This window comes from Elaeis guineensis, chromosome 8 (assembly GCF_000442705.2).
Source record: "Elaeis guineensis isolate ETL-2024a chromosome 8, EG11, whole genome shotgun sequence".
Lineage (NCBI taxonomy): Eukaryota > Viridiplantae > Streptophyta > Magnoliopsida > Arecales > Arecaceae > Elaeis > Elaeis guineensis.
In genome coordinates this window covers 127495243-127521255 of record NC_026000.2, presented here as the reverse complement: position 1 = coordinate 127521255, position 26013 = coordinate 127495243, and the positions used below count along the sequence as shown (strand labels likewise).

Below are 26013 nucleotides of genomic sequence, written 5' to 3'. Positions count from 1 at the left end.
CTCGGTCTCCTATGGCCCCCACATTGCTCTCTGGCCACCCGCACTGCCTGCCAGCTGCCTGCACGCACCCCACCCCCTTCGCAGCTACCTCCATCCGCCCGTGCTACCGCCCTTACCCACCCCTTGGTCCCCAGGGCCCCCGCATTGCCCCCTGGCCACCGCACCGTCCGTCGGCCACCCGCACGCACCCCACCCCCTCCCCCCACGTCACTTGAAGTGGTGATTTCTAGAAATCGCTATTCACCTGGCATTTTTATGAAATCGCCACTTCAAATCGGATTTCATTTTTGTCTACCTCATCTCGCCAAGTGGACTAAAGATAGGCGTGGATGGCCGTGATATCGCCACTTGAAGTGGCGATTTTATGTGTGGAAGGTAGTTTTGGAAATAAGTTGGAGGAGGAGGTACTTTTAAAAATAAATAATAAAAAATAATAAAAAAATCTAATACCATGGGCAAGATGTTCCAGTTGGACAGTGCATTCGAGACCTAGGACATAAATGGAGCTCCTCGCTTGCTCCCTTCTATTATTTTTATATATTTAACTAGTTTTTTATCCTGCACGTTGCATGTGGGTTATAAAATCACATCATTATTATGTGATAAAAAAAAACTTATTAAAAAATATTCTGGATGAATTGTAAGAGCATGTCATTCATATTTCGAAGATCAATAACAGCAGACGATATCGTCTAATTAATAGACCAAAATGAATTTTAATATTATTCATTAATGATATAATGTTTGCATTTAATGCTGGAAGAATGGTTGGATAGAAAGTCCTAATACGCAGCATATGAAAAATAGTTTTGATCCATATGCATTCATGGATGAAAATTTGCTCCTGATGTGGACAGTTACTTGGCCACTCTATTTTCTCTCATTTTCTACTTTATATATATATATATATATATATATATATATATAAAATTGAATTAGCTGGAAGTTTAAGCGTAATTTGATTCAAAAAAAATTGATTAAATTGTCTGGACTTTAATATCTTAGGTTTGTATTTGACTCAGTAAAAAATCAAAATATTTGAACTCAAATTTGGTTCAAAATTATCCAAATTTTAATATCTTAGATTCATTTAAAAAATAGATAAAATTTGTGATCGATTTAAATATCAATTAATTTAAAATTAAAATTTAATCTGTAATGATATATAAATTAATATATATTATAAAAAAAATAATATTATTAAAAAATATATAAATTTAAGTAGATTTGTAATCTTTGGAATTGAGAACTTCAGTTCGATTAAAAAAATTATGCGAACTATTCGAAATCGATAATAATTTAATTGGGCTAAATTTAAATCCGGATGGAGCTCCACTAGCTCGCGAACAGATAAACTCGTTTACGCCCTTACTTGCGTTGGACGAATACGCATTGGCCCTGGAGTGGGTTTGCGCTCGTGGTGGGAGGCCAGGGAGGTTATGCCGGAAGGCGTCAAGGTATATCCCTTTCTCTCTCTCTCGCTCTTTCTCTCTCTTACGCCACTCCTTTGGATCTTGTCTTCGTGTTTTGGATCTCGTGTTCATCTTTTCCTGATAGGCGGCGCTGTCCCCTACGATTTCTTTGATTTCGAGGGTTTTGGGTTGTTGATTTTGGAATTTGGGTTATTGTTAGATCCTAGGTTTTTGATCTGACGGGGAATCGGAGTGAGTTTTAGGATCTGTTTTGTTTTTAATCCCTTTTTATTTGAGTGTATTGTTGCTGGTTCATTGATTGATTTTATGGTGGTGTGTGGATTTGAAGCGCATTCGTGTTTGATGTAGTAGTTTATTTAAAGGGGGAGCTGAGAGGTGAAAAGAGAAAGTAGACTATCAGAGCTTTTGGATGACAACGTTCTGAAGCTTCAAATTTGCACAAAAATATAGCAGTCTCAATCAAGGTTAGGACAATGGTGGAACAAGGTAAGCAGCATCATACTGGAAATTGCCTACACATCTCCCCTAAATTTCAAGAGAAAGATTAATTAGCTGTTGGCTGCCTGAAATTCAGGAACATGTGTTGGCAATTGGAGGCAGCACAAGGATGGTTGGCTTGCAATTAAAGGGGCATGATGAAAATATGGCAATGCAAATGTGTGGAAATATTTCACTGACCTATTTGACTGTCTGCCACTTGCAACTCTTATATAGAATGAGGTGCAGGTTTTATATTTGCACAAGATTTTTAACTATAGTTCAGTCTATGATTTATGCTAACAAGTGCTTGCAATTATCCTTTTAGATATTCTGTTTACATGGTGGTCTTTTTCTCCATCTCTGGATACACTAGATAATATTCATGCTCTTGACCGTATACAGGAGGTATGCATATATTTCTTTTCTTCTTCTTCTTCTTCTTCTTCTTTTTGCTTAACCATTGTATCTATTAACTTAATACTAGAAATATTTTGCTGACCAATGACAATATGGGCAGAGGAGGAAGCCCTTAGGCTAGATTTCAGGAAAAAGAGTGGGTTGAGGTGATCTGGGTAAAGGTGGGTTGATCCCTCGCCAGTTTTGGTGGGAGAACTAGATTGAGGCAGTGGGGTTGGAGGAAGGTGAGAAGAGAGGTTGACTGAAGTGGGTAAAGGAAGGTAAGGTGAATTTGAGGGAGAGAATGAGTTTAGCAGGTGGAACATGGTTGAATTGGTGACGTAACTTAGCCAAGTTTTGACACTTCAGTCTGATCTTTTATGATCAGTGAGTCACCCAAACTCTGATTATCATCATGTATGATTTGCATCTATGTTTTCACATTGACATTCAGACAGCGAATAATTGATGGTCGATTGAGATTATTTTCACTCTAGCAAAAGTGACTAGAATAGTTCATATTTAAATTATCAACAAATTCTAATTCTATAGAATTTTGATTTTTCTGCAGGAAAGGATTAAAGATTGTTATTTTGGTTATGGTTCTAAGTGCAGTACTGGTGTGTAATGTTTTCAATATTATTAATTGATCAGATGTTAGACTTAATGATAGATCCTTCACAAATAAATGCTCATTGTGATGCTTACCATAAGGTTAGTGGCAATGAACAAATGATGCTTACTTGTGCTATAATGGTATTTTTCCCTCCTTTAAGAAGAGCAGTTTGGGTACTGAGATCTTGATGTTTTAGTTTAATTTTTTTTCTTATAACAGTTGACTGCTGAAGTGACTTGTTCAGTATTCATCTGTCTATTGCACATCATATTTTTATGCAATAATTGCATTAACTGAATGTTATGGTCTAGTTTTGTCATATATTTGTGCAAAAATTGCTGAAGTAAAACCTATGCTTTCCTATCGGATCAAGCATAAGTTTTTTTATTATAATTCGATATTTAAAAATAATAGATATTATAAAATAAAATATTTCATAAAATAAATCATATAAACCAGTCATATATGCATAAATCATAAATATTTCGTAAACATGATTATTCATAAGTTGTTTGGTCATGTGTTCACATCATGTTTCAAAATTTTGCTTGCAGATATTCATGCTATGGTCACTTTATACCTGTGATAGGATCAATATTCTTAATCGACAAAGTTCTTATTTCGTATGCCAACTTTATACTTGCTGGTAGATCTATTGTTTTTATGGATGCTAGCTCCGGATTTTGATCTTCTCAAGTTTAGATATTCGTTATAGTTATATGAGAGCTTTTAAAATTTTCATATATTTTTTTTTAAAACATATATACATGTAGGTGAGAAAAAATAAAATTCATACTTCATAAACATATCATTTTCATAAAACATATTCATAAAATCACTTGTCAGAATAAAATATATTTTTTATATCTCATATACTGTTCTTATTTTATAAAAAATATGATTTCATTAGTAACAATCAATTGCATACAAAACATGATAATTTAAAATAAATAAGGAGCATGAGATCATTTACCTGTTTGCCCTAGATCTTCAGACTTCGTTAAAAAAATCATATTATCCTATTTAAAATATTAAATCATAATCAATTTTTTTTCAATTAATTAAATAATAATAACATTAGGCCGTTGACCAGATGATTGGTCTGATAGACTATCTGAGTATCAAAGCTATTCGAGATGTCTTGCTTGGGTCAATTTGGATCCTTAGAAGAGAAAGGGGGACTCTATCTTGAGTGCATAAGTCTTTTTAGAGAGAGAAAGTGGAGAGAATCGTCGTATACCGTAAAAGAGAAAATTATGATCGAGATCATCAAGGGTCATGCTAGGGTAACTTGGTGGGGATTAATGGTGATAGATCTATGAATATCTGACGAGGATCGGGTTGGGATCCGACATATTGCATGGATATCAAAGCAATTTCGGGCTTCCTTTTAAAAGAATTCCTTGGTCCATAATAGGGGAGCACGACAACAAAATTGGGGTTCATGGATCAAATAGAGAGTGTTAGAGAGCATATTTAACATGTATTTTTGACATATGTTATTTCCTATTATTTCTTTATGTTTATAGTTTTCTATTTCTGTCTTTTCTAATTAGACTTTTTCTTATTGTATTTTTTTTAATAAGGTTTCTTTCTTTAGAAAAATTCTATTTCTGTATACTCCTATATATAGGAGTACAAAATCATGGAATATAATATATTAATTTTCTCTATTTTTTGTTTTATGGTATCAGAGCTTAGAGTTCTCTAAGTAAGATCCACCACCATCTCTTCTCCTATCACCTTCTCTACTCGTACATCGCCTCTCCTCTCTTTTCTCTCCTTTCTTGTTCTTCTTTTTTTGTTGATCTAGACAGAGGAACTTCCTTTACTAAATGATTTAAGGGGGAGGAGTCGCTTCTTTCTCCTTTTCCGTCTACTGGGATCGGGTCTATGGCTCGTCGCATAAATATGTTCTGCGGCTTGCCATCAGTTTAAGTATCTTCTGTGCCTGCCTATATGTGATGATTTTGAACTACCGAATCTACCACATTGACTGTTTGCCTTCATACTAATTTGATGGTTGATACTACTCCAATGATGCCTTCAACTGTTGGATCTTTGCCTCCCTCATATTTGCAAAGTCTTACCACAATTAAACTTAATGGTAAAAACTATCTTGTATGGGCTCGAGCATTCAAGAAGTTTGTTAGTGCATATGGCAAGCTCCACATTTTGATTGATGATCCAATTCTTTTTAATGATGTGAAGTATAAAGATTGGCTCACGGAGGATCATGTGTTTACATTTGGTTGTTGAACAGCATGGAGTCGGATGTTAGTGCTAATGTGGTGTTTCTAAACACTGCTAAAGAAATTTGATGCTCTTAAGGAGATGTATTCTTATGGCAAGAATTTATCTAGAGTATTTGAGTTGTCTTAGCAACTATTTTTCTTATGCTATACTGGTGGATCCTTGGTCAACTTTTATGCCAAGTTCAAAGGGCTCTGGAACGAGCTCAATATCTATCAGCCATCAACTACAGATGTAAGTGTAATAAATAGCAAAGCGAGGAGTTCCAAGTGTTCAATTTTTGGTTGCCCTTCCTCCTGAGTATGCTCTGTTCGTAATCAGATTCTTGATAGTGACTCCTTGCTTTTCCTATATTCTATTTTTTCTTGTCTTCAATCAGTTTTGGCTCCACTTTCAAAATCTAAAACTACTTTTGTTGAGTTTTCGACACTTATTGCTGGTAGTCATGGTCGCAATTCCTCGTCCGACCACAGTCGTGGACGTGGCCAAGAGAAAACCGTGGTCGTGGGACTAGTTCCAGTGGATGAAAATGTACTTACTGTGGCCGCACTAATCATGTGGAGGAAAAGTGTTGGGAGAAGCATGGTAAGTCCGATTGGGCTAACCAAGTTATTGCTCCAGAGTTGGGGGGAGCTGAGACTACTGTTGCACCCACTAAAATCGCTTTTGATACTTTAATTATTTCTCGGACGAACTTGGAGCAATTGGTCCGCCGGACGATTCAACTGTCTTCTGCTTCTTCCTCGACTCCTCTCGTAGCATCCTTTGCCTCAGGTATCACTGCTCTCTTGTCTGCCACTTGATTTGCGCCTTCCTCTTGGGTCATTGATTTAGGTGCTACATCGCATATGTGAGGTGACTCTAAACCGTTCTTCTCTTTATTTTCTCTTTCAAACATCATCCTCCTATCTTTTAACTGATGTTAGACAATCATTAGTATCTAGTTGTGGTTCTATATCATCCACTTTCTCTTTGTCACTTTTCTCAGTTCTTTATGTGCCTAAATTTTCATTAATTCTTTTGTCAGTCAATTTTCTTATCAAGTTTTTAAACTATTCAGTCACTTTTTATTCTTCTTATTGTGTTTTTCAGGATCTCTTGACGAAAAAGAAGATTGGTGGGGGCCATGAAGGTGCTGATGGCCTGTATTATTTGGATGTACCAAGATCGAGAGCTTTTCATTTGTAGCATGTCCTCAGCAATCATACTATCAGCTTGGGCATCCATCTCTTCAAAAACTGTATCAAATTGTCCCTCTTAGTCAATCGTCGGTCCTGTTTAATTGTGATGCTTGTCAGCTTGAAAAACATCACAGGTTAATGTTTTCAAGAAGAGTTAATAAAACATGTACAAGGTTATTTGAGTTGGTTCACTCTGATATTTGGGAAACCGTGGTCGTGGGACTAGTTCCAGTGGATGAAAATGTACTTACTGTGGCCGCACTAATCATGTGGAGGAAAAGTGTTGGGAGAAGCATGGTAAGTCCGATTGGGCTAACCAAGTTATTGCTCCAGAGTCGAGGGGAGCTGAGACTACTATTGCACCCACTAAAATTGCTTTTGATACTTTAATTATTTCTCGGACGGACTTGGAGCAATTGGTCCGCCGGACGATTCAACTGTCTTCTGCTTCTTCCTCGACTCCTCTCGTAGCATCCTTTGCCTTAAGTAGCACTGCTCTCTTGTCTGCCACTGGATTTGCGCCTTCCTCTTGGGTCATTGATTTAGGCGCTACACCGCATATGTGAGGTGACTCTAAACTGTTCTTCTCTTTATTTTCTATTTCAAACATCATCCTCCTATCTTTCTAACTGATGTTAGACAATCATTAGTATCTAGTTGTGGTTCTATATCACCCACTTTCTCTTTGTCACTTTTCTCAGTTCTTTATGTGCCTAAATTTTCATTAATTCTTTTGTCAGTCAATTTTCTTATCAAGTCTATAAACTATTCAGTCACTTTCTATCCTTCTTATTGTATTTTTAGGATCTCTTGACGAAAAAGAAGATTGGTGGGGCCATGAAGGTGCTGATGGCCTGTATTATTTGGATGTACCAAGATCGAGAGCTTTTCATTTGTAGTGTGTCCTCAGCAATCATACTATCAGCTTGGACATCCATCTCTTCAAAAATTGTATCAAATTGTCCCTCTTGGTCAGTCGTCGGTCCTGTCTAATTGTGACGCCTGTCAGCTTGAAAAACATCACAGGTCAATGTTTTCAAGAAGAGTCAATAAAACATGTACAAGGTTATTAGAGTTGGTTCACTCTGATATTTAGGGTCTTTCTAGAGTCAAGAGTTGTATTGGTCATAGATATTTTGTGACCTTTATTGATGATTTTTCTCGTACCATCTGGATGTTTCTGTTAAAGAAACGGTCTGTGGTCTTGTCTATCTTCACAAATATTTATAAGAAATAAAGATACAGTTTTCTACTGATATTTATTCTATTCACACTGACAATGCTCTTGAGTTTGTCCAGCAGGAGTTAAATGCATTTTGTGCTCAAATGGGATTCAACACCAAACTTCTTGTGCGTACATCCCTCAACAAAATGAGGTAGCTGAGCGCAAAAATTGCCATCTTCTTGACATTGCTCACATCATTCTTTTTCATTCTTGACATCTTGGGAAGATGCTTTTTGATTGCTTGCTATCTTATTAACCATATGCTATCTTCAGTACTCCAAGATAAATTTTCATCCAATTTCTATATCCACATCACCTATTATTTTCTTTGCCTCGTATATTTGGATATATAGTTTTTGTCCATGACCTCCGACCGGGCTTGGATAAACTATCTCTTAGAGCCATCAAATGTGTTTTTCTTGGCTATGCTAAAACTAGAAGGGGATAGATGCTTTGATCCTGTGAGTTATAATGTATTTGTCAATACTGATGTCGCATTCTTGAGGAGCAGCCTTACTTTTCATCTATAGGAGCATCTGTCTAGTGAGTTACTGGTTCCACCAACATCTATTCCTACTCCGGTTTTTCCTTCCACTTTAGAAGAGCTGTAGTTATGCTTGCTGCTATTTCTCCACCACCCCTGAAGGTGTATACTCGACGTCCATGAAATTAAGTTTCAGCACTTTCGCCACCACTATCTTCACCCTCAAAAAGTGATCCAATATCTTCGCCACCTGTATCAGATTTTCATCTTCCTATTGCCATATGGAAGGGTAAATGTTTTCTATTCAATATTCTATTGCTTCATTTGTTGTTTAGGATCATTTTAGTCCTGCCCTTCAATAGTTTTTCTTGGCCCTTTCTTCTATTTCTATTTTCAGAAATGTAGAGGCACTATCTCACTCTGGTTGGCGACAAGCAATGGAAGAGAAAATGTCTGTCTTAGAGAGCAGAGGCGCTTGGGAGTTGGTCTCTCCACCAACTAATTGTGAGGTTGTTGGATGTCGTTGGATTTTCTCCGCCAAGTATCTGTCAGATGGCACCATTGAAAGGCTTAAGACATGATTGGTTGCAAAAGGATATTTTCAGATGTATGGTATTGATTATTTTAGATATTCTCTCCTGTGGCATGTTTCTACTTTATTCAAATTTTGATTTCTGTTGCTGTCAACATGGATTGATCTCTATATCAACTTGATGTGAAAAATGCCTTCCTTACGGCGATCTTGAAGAGACGGTGTATATGGAGCAGCCTCCGGGCTTAGGGGGAGAGCTTTAGAGTATATCATCTGAGAAAAGTGATATATGGGTTGAAGTAGAGTCCAAGGGCTTGGTTTTAGAAGTTTAGTCAGATTGTTTGTCAATTTGGCTTTATCAGAACTCATGTGGACCATTCGATGTTCATTATGTGCACCTCCATTAGAGTGGTCATCTTAGTTGTTTATGTGGATGACATTATTATCTCAGCAATGACCAAGCTAGCATAGAGGCAATTAAAAGGCACTTGAAGCAACATTTTGCTACTAAAGATTTAGGTCGGCTGAGGTACTTCCTTGGAATAGAGGTGGCTCGAAATCATCAAAGATTTGTACTTTCTCAGAGAAAGTATGCTCTTGATCTACCATAAGAGACGGGCATGCTTGGTGCTCGACCAGCAAATATTCCTCTTGATCAAATAGGAGCGCTCTAGAAAGAGGATTTTGAAGAACTATCAGATAAACTACATATAGGAGACTGATTGGTAAGCTTATTTACTTAATAGTTATTGGATTTGATATTTTATTTGCAGTTGGTGTTGTTAGTCAGTTTATAGACAAATCCAAGAAGTGCCATTGGGAGGCTGCATATGGCATTCTCAGGTATGTTAAGAAGGCTCCCGGACTTGGACTGTTTTACAAAAAGAATAACCATACTAATATAGTTGGTTATTCTGATGCTGATTATGTTGGTTTGAAGATAAACAGACGATCAACTTCTGTTATTGTACATTTATTGGAGGAAATTTTTTGACTTGGAGGAGTAAGAAGCAAGACGGATGGCTAGATCTAGTACAGAAGCAGAGTATCGAGCTATAGCTCATGCTGCTTGCAGTTAATTTGGATGCATTCTTTGATAATGGAGTTTGGATTTCAGCATAATAAATCTATTCCTATGTATTGTGATAATCAAGCAGTCATTTTCATCACTACAACAAAATAAGATATTAGCGTCGAAAAAAATTCGTGCTAATAATGAATTTTCGTCGCTAATAGTTATTAGCGATAAAATTATCGTTACTAATATTTAGTCGTAAATAATGACGTCGTTAATAATTTTTTACAACGAAAATTTTTTTATCGTAAATAATAAATATTATCGATAAAAAACTTTCGTCATAAAAAAATTATTTTTTGGAAATCTATTTACGATGAAAAATTTGAGTCGTAAAAAAAGATAATTTACGATGAAATGTTACGTCACTAATAAAAAAATAATTATTTGGGATGAATTTTTTTGTCGTTATTAATTTAATTAAAATTTTTATAAAAATTAAATTTAAAAAAGTATTAGCGATGTAAATTTTTCATCGCAAATATGATAATTTTTGATGTAATTTTTATCGTTAATAAATAATAAATTAATAGTGATGAAAATATTTTCGTCGCTATTAATTTAATTAAAAATTTTTATGAAAATTAAATTTAAAAAAATATTAGCACATAAATTTTTCATCTCAAATATAATTATTTGCGATGAAATTATTTTCGTCGCTATTAATTTAATTAAAAATTTTATAAAAATTAAATTTAAAAATATTAGCGACGTAAATTTTATGTCGCAAATATTCTAATTTTCGACATAAATTTTTTCGGTAATAAATTTTTAATTATTTGCAATGAAAATAGTTTCATCGTTATTAATTTAATATAAAATTTTGATATTTTTAAATTTATTAAAAAATTTATTTACGATCAATTTTTGGTCGCTAATATGTTTTTTGACGATCAATATTTCATCGGGGATAATTCCGTCATTAATAATTTACACATATTTTTTTAAAAAATAATTTATGAAAATATATATTTAATTTATATTTATAATATTTTTTATAAATTAAAAATAAAAAAATTAAATAAAAAATTCACACATTAAATTCATAAATAAATTTTATTATTTTATTATATTAAATTAAAATTATAAGAGATCTAAAATAAAAATAAAAAGCTACACAAATAGGCTGTCAAGTGTCGGCATCTGTAGAAGGGAACGGACTGGGAAAGGGAGCACTCGGATGAGCTCGGATCGATCTGCTGCTGCCTCATCAATTGCATCATCTGCTCTATCTGCGCTATCCGCTCTATCATCTGGATGTGGAGCCGTTGGTACTCGTCGATGCGTGCAGTCAACTCATCAGCTCGCTGCTCAATCTGTCTCTACACCTTCATCAGTCGAGCATTGTAGGCAGTATAGATGTCAGCTCTGGACGAGCATGAGGATGAGAGAGCAGTGATCCCATACCCTAGACCTCTAATATAACATGATTTGTACCAAGCATCTGATCACAGATCTCGTCATCTGTGGGTGCGATCAAGCCCTCAGGGATAGGTTGGAATCTGATGTCTATCATACGGTCTTGAAAATTAAAGTTATAGCTATTTTAATTTCGTACGAAAAATCAAACTGTGAACGAAAAAAATAATTGAAAAAACTTACAAAAAGCTCCTGGTTCTCCATGTCCACTCTCTGACTATCGCTGGTGGGTCCGCTGGTAGATATCGATCCTACCAAGAAGTTCACCACTCTCAGTATCTCTCTGCAATTTGAGAATAATTAATTAAAAAAATTTTAAATAGAGTTAAAATATACTAATTAGAAATTACTTACATCTACTCCATGTGACGAGCGAATGACCTCGAACCTCCACAATGCGGTACGATCTGTCTGTTCGATTCACGGTGTTCTGGGCATATTTTTCTGTACAGTTAGCAGTCAAATTAGTAGGTAACAAGCTAATTTAAGAATAAATGATTCAATCATTAAACTCTAAAAAAAATTTGGATGTGTAACCTGATATGTCGGATCTCGTAATGCCGGCATATGACAGTCCAATCATCCATAGTGATGCTGTCATAGGGCCGCTGCCGCGCTGCTTCCATCCCATGATTTGCATCACATGGTACCAATGCTGATGGATGGGTGGCGATACTTCTTGAAAGCAAAGATAAATGAGCGTCCACAGCTCGCCGCACGCGATCCTCCTAAAATAATAATATCAAATACACCCTACCAATAAAAATATCAGAAGAATACTATGCTAATTAAATATTTACAGTATAATTTATTTTACCTGTAATGGATGTAGAAAATTTCTCTAGCTGGTATAATGTGACGCCAATCGAAAAGTTACGGGGGCATAGCTGTAGCATATAATGCAGCTCGGTCTGTCATGGCTCGCACCATCCCCTAATGGGCTTGGTGTAGCCAGGTGGTATCTCGATACGGAGACGTTGTCTCAGGTGCTTGCATCTCCAATGCTCTAGAGGAGGTTCTTCGATGGACTTCGCCCTCGTCTGACTACTGGTAGAGACTGGTCTGAAATAACAATAAATAAATCATTAGTATGATAGCTACCAAATAAAAAAAATTAAATTTTATTATATAAAAATATAATAATACCACTCGGATCTGTCTCATTCGGACCCGTCTCATTCGCACCTGCCAGTGCATGACCCTCTGGCGATGGAGCTGGTGCGGCAGTGGAAACGATGAAGGGCCTCAGCCTTCAGGATAGACTGCAAACGCAAACGTCGTCATCTGTCTCCTGATGCCATATCTACAATTTTGATATATAAATGAATATAATATTGAATAATAATAATAGAAAATAAATTACATTCTAATGAATAGAATTATATCGCATACCATTATTGCAAGAGAAGATTGAACAAAGAATATAGATCACTCATCAATATTCGTATCTTCTCGATGTTTAGATCCTCCTCCGAATCACAATAATCGACATGTGTCGTCTTCTATCTCATCGTCATTTATGAACAGATGTCGTCTTCTGACTCATCAAGATTAAATACAAAATCAGCTTCAACTTCGTTGGGCGGCAGATAGCCCTATTCAAAGAGTTGTTACAAGTTCTTTATCAACAAAAGCTTGGCTAATGTTTGTTCTTCCTCTTGAAAAATTTTCTCTTCATGTAAATTTGAATTTTCATCATTTCTAATGGGTTGGTATGTCATATACCTTTTAGGTGTTATTTTTTGTACGACATGCAATTACCTCGATACTTTAGATCCTTCAAATATATTATTTGTTTCGCTTGAGTTGCTAAATATACGGCTCATTCTGGTATCATGTTCGTGCAAAATTTACATGATAAAGTGTAGATCGATATGAATATCGATTTTTTATCGCTAATATCCACCATTCACACTGAAACAAGAATACAGAATTACTGGACCCATACTTCAATTCTATGATATTATCAGTACACCATAATATTCAATCTCTTCTTCTCCTTATATCCTATCTTAACAATCTCACTTTCTGGGTTCGTCGTTGCATCTCAAGCTCTTTGTGTGAAATCTCATTCCTCCGATGATGCAAGATGCATAGTGGTTAACTCTTCGATCGGGACCATATGCTAAATCATATAACTCATCGATCGCACCTTTTTCTTTATTGAAATACTTATATTTCATCTACACCATAACATAAAAAATTATTGGTTAAATAATTATTTTATAATTATTAAAATAACGTATTACTAGTGCAACTTACAAGATCACCAAATCATTTTGCAAATTTTCTTTATGTCGATCATCAGCATCCGTATTATTTTCTCTGCATGGTATACTTTTGTGCTTACTGCAACAAATCATGATTTTTAATTTTACATCGACATGAAAAAATTGCTTAAATATTAAACAGTATGCTAAGATGGTATTACTCAATGAAATCTTAATTTCTTCACAATTATTTAGAACGTAGAAATGTGCCTTGGATAGCTCATTTACGTCCATAAATTCATATCTCTTCCATAATAGGTCGAACCGTTTGTTTAAATATAGACAGCATCGGTTCATTTCATCTATTAACGGTTTGCGTTATGATCTGTACGATTGAATTTGTTTCGATATCGTTAAGATATATCGAGCAGAATGTGACACTCCGTAGCTACGTATGCTTCGCTATAGATCCTTCAGGCCACACTTTATTGCGCACATACTTTTTTAGGATACACAAGAATCTGCAAATAAAAATAAATTTAAATTTTAAAAAAATATTTACATCTTATAACTGATATGACAAGTGTGTACAATTTTTTTACCTTTCAATAGGATACATCACCGATAATGTACAGTCTGCCAAAAGCTCTAGAAAAATACAATACCAACATCAAAAAATGGTGAAATTTTTTTTTTAACTTACAAAGAATGAGTACGATATCTTTCTTAAACTTCTCAAGTAAGTTAATTTCAATTTTCGAGCACAATTCTCGGAAGAACACTTTCAACTCAATCAATGTAGTTTGAACATCACACCCAAATAGCTACGCATGACCACAAGAAGCAAGCGTTGCATCATCACATAGGAGTCATGACTTTTCATATCAGAAATATTCCGTTGTTGTTTCAATACACCACGATATGTTTGAAGCATATGCGTCAGAAAATTTTACGGTTTTAAACCATCCACAGAAATTTTTTTTCCTCACTAAACAACGAATAATATACAGGTGGCATAAAAAATTTATCACCTCGACGAACTAAATGCAACTCCGATCGGATTTTATTTTCTGCAAATCAAGACGAGCTTTTATACTATCTTTTATTTTTTCTGAGGTTCAATACAATACCGATAATATTATCAAAATATTCTTCTCAATGTGATTACATCCAGATTATGACGAAGTAGTAGCTACTTCCAATACGGTGTTCGAAAAAAATATTTCACTTCGTCCAATTCAGCTCAGCTTCAGTATGCTTCTGCTTGTGAGTATCCGATGTTTTCAAATTGGACGTTTTCAATGACTTCAAGTTCTAAAACTTCTGCTCCATTTAATTCCTTAGGTTGGACGTCAGTCAGACTTACCATCAAATATTAGTTGTAAAGGTTCTCTAAGAATGATTATCAGGTAGAAACCGTCGATGACCTATGAAGCATATTTTCGTCCATGCTTTAAATATAAGAGAATGCATCCTTGTTGCATATTGGACATACCAGATATCTTTGGTGCTCCACCTAAGTTTCCATATGCAGGAAAATCATTTATGGTCTATAAAATCAAAGCATACAATTTAAAATTCTTTCAACTCACAGAATTATATGTCTGTACTCTTTTTTTCATAGCTCCTTCAGATCGATTAACGGTCGTAGATATACATCAATTTCATTACCCGTGCTTTTGAATCTGGAATTAATAGTGACATAAAAATAAATGGTTCTTTCATGCACTTCCAAGTGACATATTATATACAACCAGCATCACAGGTCACATGCTGTAGAAGTACTCAAATTGCCAAAGGAATTAAATCCATCTATCGCTAGACCAAGCTGGATATTGCGTGGGTCACTCACAAATTGCGGATGCTTTACATCGAATCTTTTCACACTACAGAGTCGGTCGGGTGGTATGTTCTCCTCCGGAACTTGCTGCTTATGATGCCATCTCATTTCTTCTGCTGTTTTGTGGACATATACAGCCTTTAAGTCTTGGAATCAATGAAAAATACCTCAAAATCTTTGAGGTATTTTCTTTCTTTTCTATTATCGATTTTATACCTAGGCTCACTGCATTTTGATATTCAGTTGTCTGTTCGTTATCCTTATAAAATAATATACAGTCATTTTTGCAGGCATGCATAGAAATATAGCCAAGTCCCAATTCCTGCATGTATATTTTTGCTTCAGAATACGATTTTAAAAGTCTTCTCTATCGGAAAGACTGTTTTAATCAATATCAAATTTTGATCAAATAATTTTTGACTCCATCGGTCATGATTTTAATATGAAGCAATTTTATCAAAAATTCTAACTTGAAGAACTTTGCACAATTTGGATAGAGTGGCTCTCGTGCATCCTTTACAATTTGCAAACTGTTCAAAAGTCTCTTCTATCTCAGGTGGATATTTGTTCATAATCAGAATTGCCTTTAGATGCACTAATACTTATGCGTACATTTGAACAAACATCTTGATGTAAATCATCCAATAGTTCTCCTATACCACATGTTCGACAGGTTCAGCAGCATCACTATCATCTTCAGTATCGTCATTGTCGCGCACAACTTCATTCGGATCACCCCCCTATGCTATATCTAGCAAGTATACTTTCATCCATACCATAACGTAGCAGATGCTCCTCAACAAGTGTTATGTGATGATATACTATATTGACATATCTCTTGCGTGGACACTTTATCCGACTAGCACTATTAGCCTTATGCCGTACAAAGTCAATAAAATCTGAATATCTTTTCGATATTCAGACAAAAAAATGTCTCTAGTATTTATCCAACTTTTGTTGATATCCATCTAACAACAAACACGAAAATCATTAACAACAAAAAATTTTCAGTGGTATTCATCCGAACCGGATCCATCCAGATTTGGATCGAATCCCGATCCAAATTTCAGATCAAATTCGATTCAGATTCGGACACGGATCATTTTATACAAAACAGCATGCATTAAAAACACAGACTAAACAATAACATAAAAAATATTCTTCCACCATTTTAATGAAGCAAAAATGCATTTCTTATCCATTTCAAATCATTATAACAGGTGTGGTCTATCCCTTTCAGAAAAGTAATAAGCTTATTATTGTTATTAGTCGATATTTTATTTCATTATTGTAGAAATTTCGCATCATCTCCCTATGGTTCTCTAAGTATATGAGTGAATATGGTGCTACGCACCCTATCACCATATATCCGGAGAACAGTGGACAAATAACTGCTGAGTATCACATAATGAAACAAAATATCAACTATTAACAACAATAAGATTATTATTTTTTAAAAAACCAATACGGGACATTCAAGAGTCAATCTCGATCAGATTGACTCTTGAACAAAATCTACGGCTCAATGCAATTTAACTACCATATCTGAACGTACATTCAAAGATGAATTTGTAAATCATCAAAAAAAGTAACTCTGTATTGAAATTTTTTCATTAAAAATTTTAGTAGAGTTTTCTTTAAAATAAAAATATTTTTTATATTTAATTGTAATAAGCAAAAGCATACAAAACAGCACATAAAATAATTAAATTGTAATAAGCAAAAGCAATGTGCATTGTGCTAGTGGAACAAAAAAAAATTATAAATTTCAGCAATAACACTAAAAAATTTATGCAATAAATATAAAATAAATTATAAGTAGTTGAGCATATAAAATAATATTAACGCAAAATAATAACACAAAACTAATCTCGAGGGCCTATGATTTTTTTATTTTTTTAAAATATTTTTTACTTAAAAATAATAAATAATTTTTTTATTTTTTTAAAAATATTTTTTATCTAAAATATTTTTTTCTAAATATTTTTTTCCCTAAACGAGCTTCTGACTCGATCGCCCACGGCCTCGCTCCCACGGTGTCGGCGCCGTCCCCCACCTCGCACCGTCCAGACTCGATTCCACGACCCCGCTCTCGCGGTGCCGCCGCCATCACCCACCCCCGTGTCACCGTCGCCCTCTCCAACCCCCCGCGATCCGGATCCCAACTCGGATCTGATCAGATCCCGATCTGAATCCCATCCGAATTGGGATCTGATCTGGATCCCAATCTCGATCCAATTCAGATGTGATTTAGATTTTATTTTTATTAATCAAATAATAAAATATTTGATTAATATTTATTTTTTTTATTTTTTTTAATTTTTTTATTTTTTTCTCATTTCTTTCCCTTCCTCCCAGCAGTCACCCAACCCCCTCCCGCAGTCACCCACCCCTCCCCGACCGACCCCCTTCGTGCCATCACCCACCCTTCCCTGGTCGACTCCCTTCCGGCCGACCCCTCCCCGACCTCGTGGCGCCGTCGTGGCGTAGCCGTGTCGCCCTCGACCCCATCCCCGCCCTGTCTCTCCCCCGGCCGCCCACCCCCACCCTACAATCTCATCCCCGACCGACCCCCTCCCCCGGCCAACCCCATGGCGCCGCTGTGTCGCCTCCGACCCCATTCCCGCCCCATGTCGCCCCGGCCGCCCACCCCCTCCCCGGTCGACCCCCTCCCGGCCGACCCCCTCCCCGGCCCCGTAGCGCTGTCGTGTCGCCCTGACCCCATCCCCCCCATGTTGCCCCCACGCCCACCCCGACTCTGCAAGCCCCTCCGTCGGCCGACCTTCTCCCTAGCCTGTGGCACCGCCGGCCGCCCACGGCCATCCTGGTAACCCCCTCTGCCCCCCGGTGGCCGATCAACCCAAAAAAAAGGGTTGGAACTTACCTCCGACGGACGGCGACGGCAACAACGGCACGGCAACGGTGTAGATGGCGCGATGGAGACGGGCTCGCCGGCGGGAAGAGAGGTGGGAGAGCACGGAGAGGGAGAGGGGAGAGGGGAGAGCTCAGGGAGAGGAGAGGGGAGAGAGGAGAGGGGAGGAGGGAAGAGGGTTTTGCGTGAAGGGACATCGAGTTGACGTGCATTGAATGTAGAACTATTAGCGACGAAAATTTTCGTCGTCAATAATTTCTGTCAAAAAAAAATTTTTACTAAAAAAATTCTCTCAAAAAAATTTTATCCAAAAAAATTATTGACGATAAAAAAAATTCATCGTTAATAAGATTATTAGCAACGAAAATTTGATTTTCATCGTAATAATTTTTGCAAAAAAAATTTTTCACTAAAAATTTTCTTCTAAAAAAATTTCATCCAAAAAAATTATTAGCGATGAAAAAAATTTCTTCGTTAATAAGTTTATTAGCAATGAAAATTCGATATCCATCGCCAATAATTTTCGTCCAAAAAAAATTCTCACTAAAAAAAATTTTCTCTAAAAAAAATTCACCCAAAAAATTTATTGCGACGAAAAAAATATTTTATCGTTAATAAATTTATTAGCAATAAAAATTTTATTTTTGTCATCAATAATTCTAGTCAAAAAAAATTTTTTCCTCTAAAAAATTTCATCAAAAAAAAATAATTCGCAAAAAATAATTCCAAAATAATTTCATAAAAAATATTTTTTTAATAATAAAAAAATTATATAAAAAGTTAATTTACGATTTGTCCTTCAAAAAAAGCTTTTTCCTCCAAAAAATTACGTACATAAAAAATATAATTTTGATGAAAAGTTCAATTTACGTTGCTAATAATTGTTATAAGAACAGCTCTTTGACTTCTGCAATGGAATGGGCATTATGGGAGATTGATAGCTTTGAGGTCTTCGATCTCCAAAGAGCTCGTCTTCTTCTTGGAGTCCTTGTTCCGAAAGTCGGATACGAGAATATTGCGAAATTGTGTGTCTCAAAGATTTAGCAATTAACCAGAATCAAAGCAGACCTGTGGATAGTGCAAGTTGTGTTATAAAGCACAAGCTCATATTTATGCTTTATATTGCTAGGAAGATGAATGCTCGTATTGTATGTCTTCTCATGATTGGACTCCTACAGAGATACATTTGAGCGTCGATTAATGCGGAAAGTGCGGTACCTTTCGAGATCGTGGAAGTCATGTTAGAATGCCTGTTTAACTATATATGGTTTCTGCATGAAAGAGGTTCTTTCATGCAGCTTAAGGTAGATACTCCTTCAGAAAAATTCATTGATATCACTAGTAACGGTGACAGCGATAAACAGATAAATTTTACGTCACAAATAAATGTATAGCTCATTTCATTCAAAAGGATCTATTCATTTTAATTCGTAAATAATAATTAATTTTTGATTTTTTTTATTTTTTTAACTATTGATGACGAAATTTTTTGTCGAAATAATTATTATTTACGATGAAAATTTATTTTCATCGTAAAAATTATTTATTTACGATGAAAAATTTTCGTTGCAAATAATTACCAACTTTTGATCTTTTTTAAAATTTTTGATTTTTTTTAATTATTAGCGATGAAAATTATTTTCATAAATAATCGATATTTACGATGAAAATAAAGATTTCATCGTAAATAATAATTATTTACGATAAAAAGTTCTGTCGTAAATAATCTATAATTTTTAAATTTTTTAAATTTTTTATTTTTTTAAAATATTGACGACGAAATAATTTGATCGTAAATAATTGAGTATTTACGATGGAAATCATTTTTCATCATAAATATTCGATTATTTACGATGCAATATTTTCGTCGCAAATAATTTATAATTTTTAAATTTTTTTATTTTTTCAAAATATTGCAATGAAAATTTTCATCATAAATAATTGAGTTTTTATGATGAAAAATAATTTTCGTCGTAAATACTCGATTATTTACGATGAAATTATTATCATTGCAAATAATCGATAATTTTTGAATTTTTTAAATTATTATTTTTTTGAAATATTGGTGACGAAACAAGTTTCGTTGTAAATAATTGAGTATTTACGATGAAAATTATTTTTTGTTGAAATACTGGATTATTTATGACGTAATATTTTCATCGCAAATAATTATAATTTTTAAATTTTTAAATTTTTTTTTAAAATATTGGCTTTAAAAATTTTTATCGTAAATAATCGAGTATTTACACGGAAATAACTTTTCGTCGCAAATGCTGAATTATTTATGACGCATATTTTTATAGTAAATAATTTATAATTTTAATTTTTTAATTTTTTATTTTTTTTCAAATATTGGGATGAAATTTTTCATTGAGAACAATTTTATTGCCATGAAAAAATATTTTTCATCGTAAATACTTAAATTATTTATGATGAAAATATTTTCATCGTGAATATTTAAAAATTTAAAATTAAAATAAATGATGCATTATTTACGATGAAAATATTCATCGCAAATAATGCGTATTTACGACGGAACTTTTGTTCGTCGCTGATAGGAAAGTATTTGCGATGAAAAATTATTTTCATCGTAAATATTTTATTATTGACGATGAAATTAATTTTTCGTCGTAAATACTGTTATTGTCGACGAAAATATTTTCGTCACAAATAATTCCATCGCAAAAACACTCTTTTCTTGTAGTGATTGCAACAATCCAGTATTTTATGAAAGAACAAAACACATGGAGGTTGATTGTCACTTCATCAGAGATCAAGTCACAAGCAAACAAGTATGTACTCCATACAATCATTCTGAAGATTAGGTGGTTGATGTGTTCGCTAAGCCTTTGGAGGTAGTAGGTTCTCTTTGTTGCGTGGCAAGCTAGGAATGTTGGATATCTATGCTTCCAACTTGAGGGGGAGTGTTAGAGAGTATATTTAACATGTGTCATTTGACATATGTTATTTTCTATTATTTCTTTATGTTTATATTTTTTCATTTTTGTCTTTTCCTAATTAGACTTTCTCTTATTGTATTTTTCTTTATAAGACTTTTTCTCTTTAGAAAAATCTATTTCTGTACACTTCTATATATAGGAGTACAAAATCATGGAATATGATATATTAATTCTCTTCCATTTTCTGTTTCAAATAGAGAGTAGAAATAAAGAGAGTAGAAAGGAATCTTAGAGAGAGAGAAGAGAGAGAACTCTTCTCTCTCTTTCTCTTTTTTTTTCTTTTCTTCTATTCTTCTTCTTCTCTCTTTGGCCAAACAAGGAGGAAGGAGGTCGCTGGCCAAAGGCCAGCGGGGGTGGCGATATAGGTGGCCAGTGGCGATGGAGCAGAGGACAGCCGATGGCAAGTGGCCGGCCGATGAAAAGAGCAAGGAACAGGGCCAAACCAAAGCCCTTTGCTCGGTTTCCTTGGGTCCCAGCCCACTTGCTAGCTGCTGGGGACCAGGTGTTCGCCATGGCTCGGTGCAAGGTGGAGGCCGAAGCCCTCAGTGATGATCGCCGGCGGTGGAGGCAGCCTGAGGAAGGAGATAAAGAAGAGAATAATGATGGAAATTGGGGATTCTGATTTTATTGATTTCCGACGAAGCCGGTGGCCGGCGATAGCACCCAAATCCATTGGAAGAAGGGCAAGAGAGAGAGGAAGGAGGACTAGGGCTTTACCTTAGCTCCAGTGGTGTCTCCGGGTCCAATTTCCCGTCGCCATGGGTCTAGGGAAATAGTTAAAATAGGAAAGAAAGGAGGAAGAAGAGAGGGGACTGGGCTAGTCGTGGACTGCTTTGGAGGGAGGGGAAGATGGCTTTATAGTGGATCTCCTAGGGTTTTGGCAGCCCTAGGAGTCTGATTACATGCCGGACTCAGTAGAGAAGAAGACTCCCATTGGGAGTCTTCATCTCAGTTTTTTTTTTGGGCTGCCGTTTGGGTGGGGTTTGGGCCATCTTGGTGATCGGCTGGTCCAATAGACCAAGCCATCACAAAAGTAGCTTGTTCTTACTTTTTTTTTTCTTTTATCTTAATGGAAGATATGCAAGGAAGCAAATAAATATGGTAGAAGATTTTGACCTTCCTCATTCTTTAGCATCTTTCATTTTTCTCTGAGTCATTTTCTACTAAATGACAATGAAACGAGGTTGTCATTTGATCTAAGGTTGCTAATTCATTGATCGATTATAGGTGAACCAAAGTTTATAAGAAGAAATGGTAGAAAATGGTAGCTTGCTGACAAGGAAACAAAAGCATTGGGGTGCTTAAAAGAGAGCCTACTAGAAACTTATCTATTTCATTCGAAGACCGATGGAATAAATGATGATTTTGATAGCATTTTGATAGAATATTGTGGCATTATAATATATAGATATTTGAATTACTTTGTAGAGTGGCCAAAAATTGCGGTATCTCCAAGCATTTAAGATTAACATGTTTCCCTAACCTGTCCAACATGGGACTATCCCCTATACGCACTCTCACATGCAGATCCCCATGGTTGAAGCCCGAAGAGGGGCGACAAGTGTATTAGCGAGTGGAAGCATGGAGGCATCGGTAGGTGAGAGGGATAGCTGTCTCTAATATCATGTCAAAGACCAATGAAAAAAAAATTTAAGCTATTTGGTGGATGGGCCCATGAGTATGCAAGACGAACTAGAGTCTGTAACCTGTCCTTTCATCTCATTCATGAACCTTGTGAACTTCTAAATGTTTTCATCTTGTAAAATGAGTAAATCTGTTTATCAGTTTGCCTATTTACTTTCAAGTAATGCTCCAGGGCATTTGTTTCATGCACATAAAAAGTCCCTCCTGCTATGTTGCATGAGAGCATTGTTGTGAGTTGCAGGAATAGATGCAATAAATGAGGGGTCTTGAATACTGAATTGCCATGCCCACATAGGTGGGTCTGACAAATTTATCATCTGAACTTACACACAATTGAACATATTTTCCTACATTTGTGTGCCCGAACAAATGCCTGAGCAAGATAGAGTGAACAGTTGCTGCTGTGTGAATGTGTTTTGTTCTTATCCTTCCACATTGGACAAGATTCTACTTAGATAGTTTGTAATGATCTATCAGATGTTATATATTGAAACTTTTAGTCCATTTATGCCTAAACTTCAAAAGTCAAGTTGGCATTCCTTGATAGCATTCTCTTTTATGCAGCACAACACGGATAGTCCTAGTGGTGCATTTCAGACAAAGCCTTCTAACTTGGAAAAAGTGGTAGGTTTGCTTACTAGTGCTTGAGTTCACATTATCAATAAGTTTACTGAACTGTCTGCATATTTTTGAATTGGCAGGTGCATCATAGATCTTCTACTTTAAAAGACAGATATGCAGTAAGTATTTTACAGCTTGTCTTTGGCCTATTCATTTTATCACTCACCTTGTTTGATGTTCATGCCCATGTTTTAGTCCAAATAATTGACAAAATTAAAGGCCCATTACAAATTGATCTTCTACTTCAAATTCACAGATTACCTTTGGCTTGTGATCGTTATATGAATGCTCCGGAAACTAAAGCAGTGCCTCCAATTATAGGGGATTATATTGAATGGTTTAAATGAAATCAAAGTATTGAAGATGGTGATTCTTTCTGAAAAGTCAGTCGAATGCACGGATCGATGTTGAGCTTGTAGACTTTAAGGCAACCTGCATACACCTACAGCTTCTAGAGTTTAAAGAGTCATTTTTTTTTTTTGGGCATTTGCTTTGCTCTCTATAATAGTGTTTAATGGGTTGAGCTCTTATGCAGGTGAGGAAGCAGTCTTATTTCATATTGGATCTTTTCAGAAAGAGATGGCAAAGGGCTATCACATAGGACAAGTGCTGGATCGACCCATACCCTGAACCCTCAAAGAACTCAAGTCAATAGTGCAGATTTTTGTGTTTTTCCTTTTAGAACTTTCTCAACATCCTTTGTGAAGTTTATCTCAATTCATACAGTATGAAGTTAATCTCAATTCATACACTGGTGTTCCATCCAATCAGGGAACCACAGGGCACCCGTTGAGTACATAGATACTATCTACAGGCTGGCATATAGGGATTGTTAGTGTCTGAAATTTTCAGTAGAGCAGACATCTACAAGTATGAAGTTCCTGAGATCTACACCTAGAAGGCTAGAATACATAAGCAAAGAATGTAATAATATTTTTCATTCTTTTTTAATAACAGCAAATATATCTTGGAAAGTTGTGGAATGTTGCTTTGTACATTCCGTTGTATTTTTAAAACATTGTTTAACATAACTTTGTTTATGATGTCTTAAAGTAACTTCAATTTTGAGCATATGAGTGCAGCCAAGGAATATCTGTCATATAAAGGGCCGTTTATGTGATTAATAAAGTTTGATCAGGAATTTTATTTCTTATTTGTTAGCCAAGTGTGGGATCGGGTGAAGAGCATTAGCTTCTGTTATTACTCCATTTTTGTAACTTAGCTGTATCTAAGACCAATTTGTGGAATAGCTTCATAATATTTTGCACTAAAGGCTCGATTCATTGCCATTTATTTGGATCTATGATTGGTGGATGATTGAAGATGTAAGAGTAACATGCAGTCATGTTACATAACTTTTATATATAAACTCTTTTATTGTTCTTCTGTTGAAGATCTTTTTTTGTCTATCAGCTTCAAACAAAGGGGCAGATGTGAGCAATTTCAAACTTTATAAATTCCTCTTCCAGCCTACCCGTCCCTATGGGCAGAGGCAATCTTCACAGATGTCCTAGTCTTGCTTCCCATGTTATTGCTACTGTTACACAGGAGCCATGCAGACTTTGACATCCTCCAATCTTTTTCTGGAATCAAGTCGGCAGTCCATGGCAGTGGCAACACCTCTTTCTTGGTCTTGTAGTGGGTAGGTCACCGATGAATCTAGCAGCAGTTCAGTGACAAGTTTTGTCAGAATAATTATTTTATTATGATTTAATTTATTAGCTAAGGTCATATTACTTTGCTCTTATCATACATAATGTTATGGAATGTAGACCCCAAGGCTTTGAATTTTGAGCCTTCTTGGTTCCAAGGTTAAGAAGTTTAAACCAAGGCATGAGCAAAGTTTCTCCTTGACAAAAAGACATGAGAAAGAGTCAATGAGGCTTAATTGTCGAAATTATTGTGCTTAATAGAGAACAAATGATTCATAGATACTTGAACAAATTAATAAGAACTTTATCATAGGACTTATATATTCTCTTCTATTCAACTTGATTTGTCGCTTCTCTTCACCTGTCTCATTCAAGTTTGTGCAAAGAGCCTCCGAGCTTTTACAAGAGCTTTGAGGACACATGATCCTTAGTTTATACAAGAGCTTTGAGAGCTTTTGCATATTCTAATGAATTCGTTTTCAGCTATTTAGATGTGAAGGCATAACCATCTATAATTTGGAAATCACTTGTAGATAAGTGATTAAATGTGGACTTAATCATCTATTGATCAATATTTCTGTTACAGATTGTGTTGTTATCTTATCCAATCAGTATATGTTTGCCATAGTAAAATGCCTTTTAATTATACCATGCCGGCAATTCCTGATGGAACACCTACTTATTTCTTCTTAGAATTTGTGCTTTTCTAGTGAAAAATAATGCATCACTAAATGTTTTTTGTATCATAAACCTGTTATTATAATGAAGCTTAAGTTTTTCTTTTTTCAAATGTTTTTTGACCATAATAATTTTTCCTGTTTAGTGCTATAGATGATGAAGATCTGGAATCTTAATTATTGGGGATCTGTTATGCTAAAAATTCACCCATCCATTGCACATAACGACAGGATTAATGTGCAAACAGTAACCTCTATTTATTTGGCCAAGAAAGGAAGGTTTATGTTTGAATCTTCATCCACAGGTTTCAGCTCCAATATGAGAAAAAGTTTATGGGACCGAGCCATGGTTTTTGATTTGTTTCTTTAGTTGCAGCAGTGCAGTGGAGCCATCACTAAGGAAAGTAGTGATCCTTTTTTATCTGTTGGATTGTTTGTGGGAA

General features: G+C 35.4%; 1 long non-coding RNA gene across 8 annotated transcripts; it reads left to right on the top strand.

Moving 5' to 3' along the window:
• Positions 1 to 1325: 1325 nt before the first annotated feature.
• LOC105049668 (uncharacterized) lies at positions 1326 to 24312 on the top strand. Of its 8 annotated transcripts, XR_012143348.1 has the most exons (9): positions 1344 to 1919; positions 2008 to 2153; positions 2239 to 2318; positions 6271 to 6926; positions 7164 to 8357; positions 8466 to 8675; positions 23185 to 23244; positions 23322 to 23360; positions 23498 to 24312. It is a non-coding gene; the product is annotated as an uncharacterized lncRNA (long non-coding RNA). The 8 variants fall into 8 exon arrangements; XR_012143345.1 differs by lacking the exons at positions 6271 to 6926; positions 7164 to 8357; positions 8466 to 8675 and having other exon boundaries at positions 1326 to 1457; positions 1762 to 1919; XR_012143350.1 differs by lacking the exons at positions 7164 to 8357; positions 8466 to 8675 and having other exon boundaries at positions 1353 to 1919.
• The last annotated feature ends 1701 nt before the right edge of the window (positions 24313 to 26013 follow it).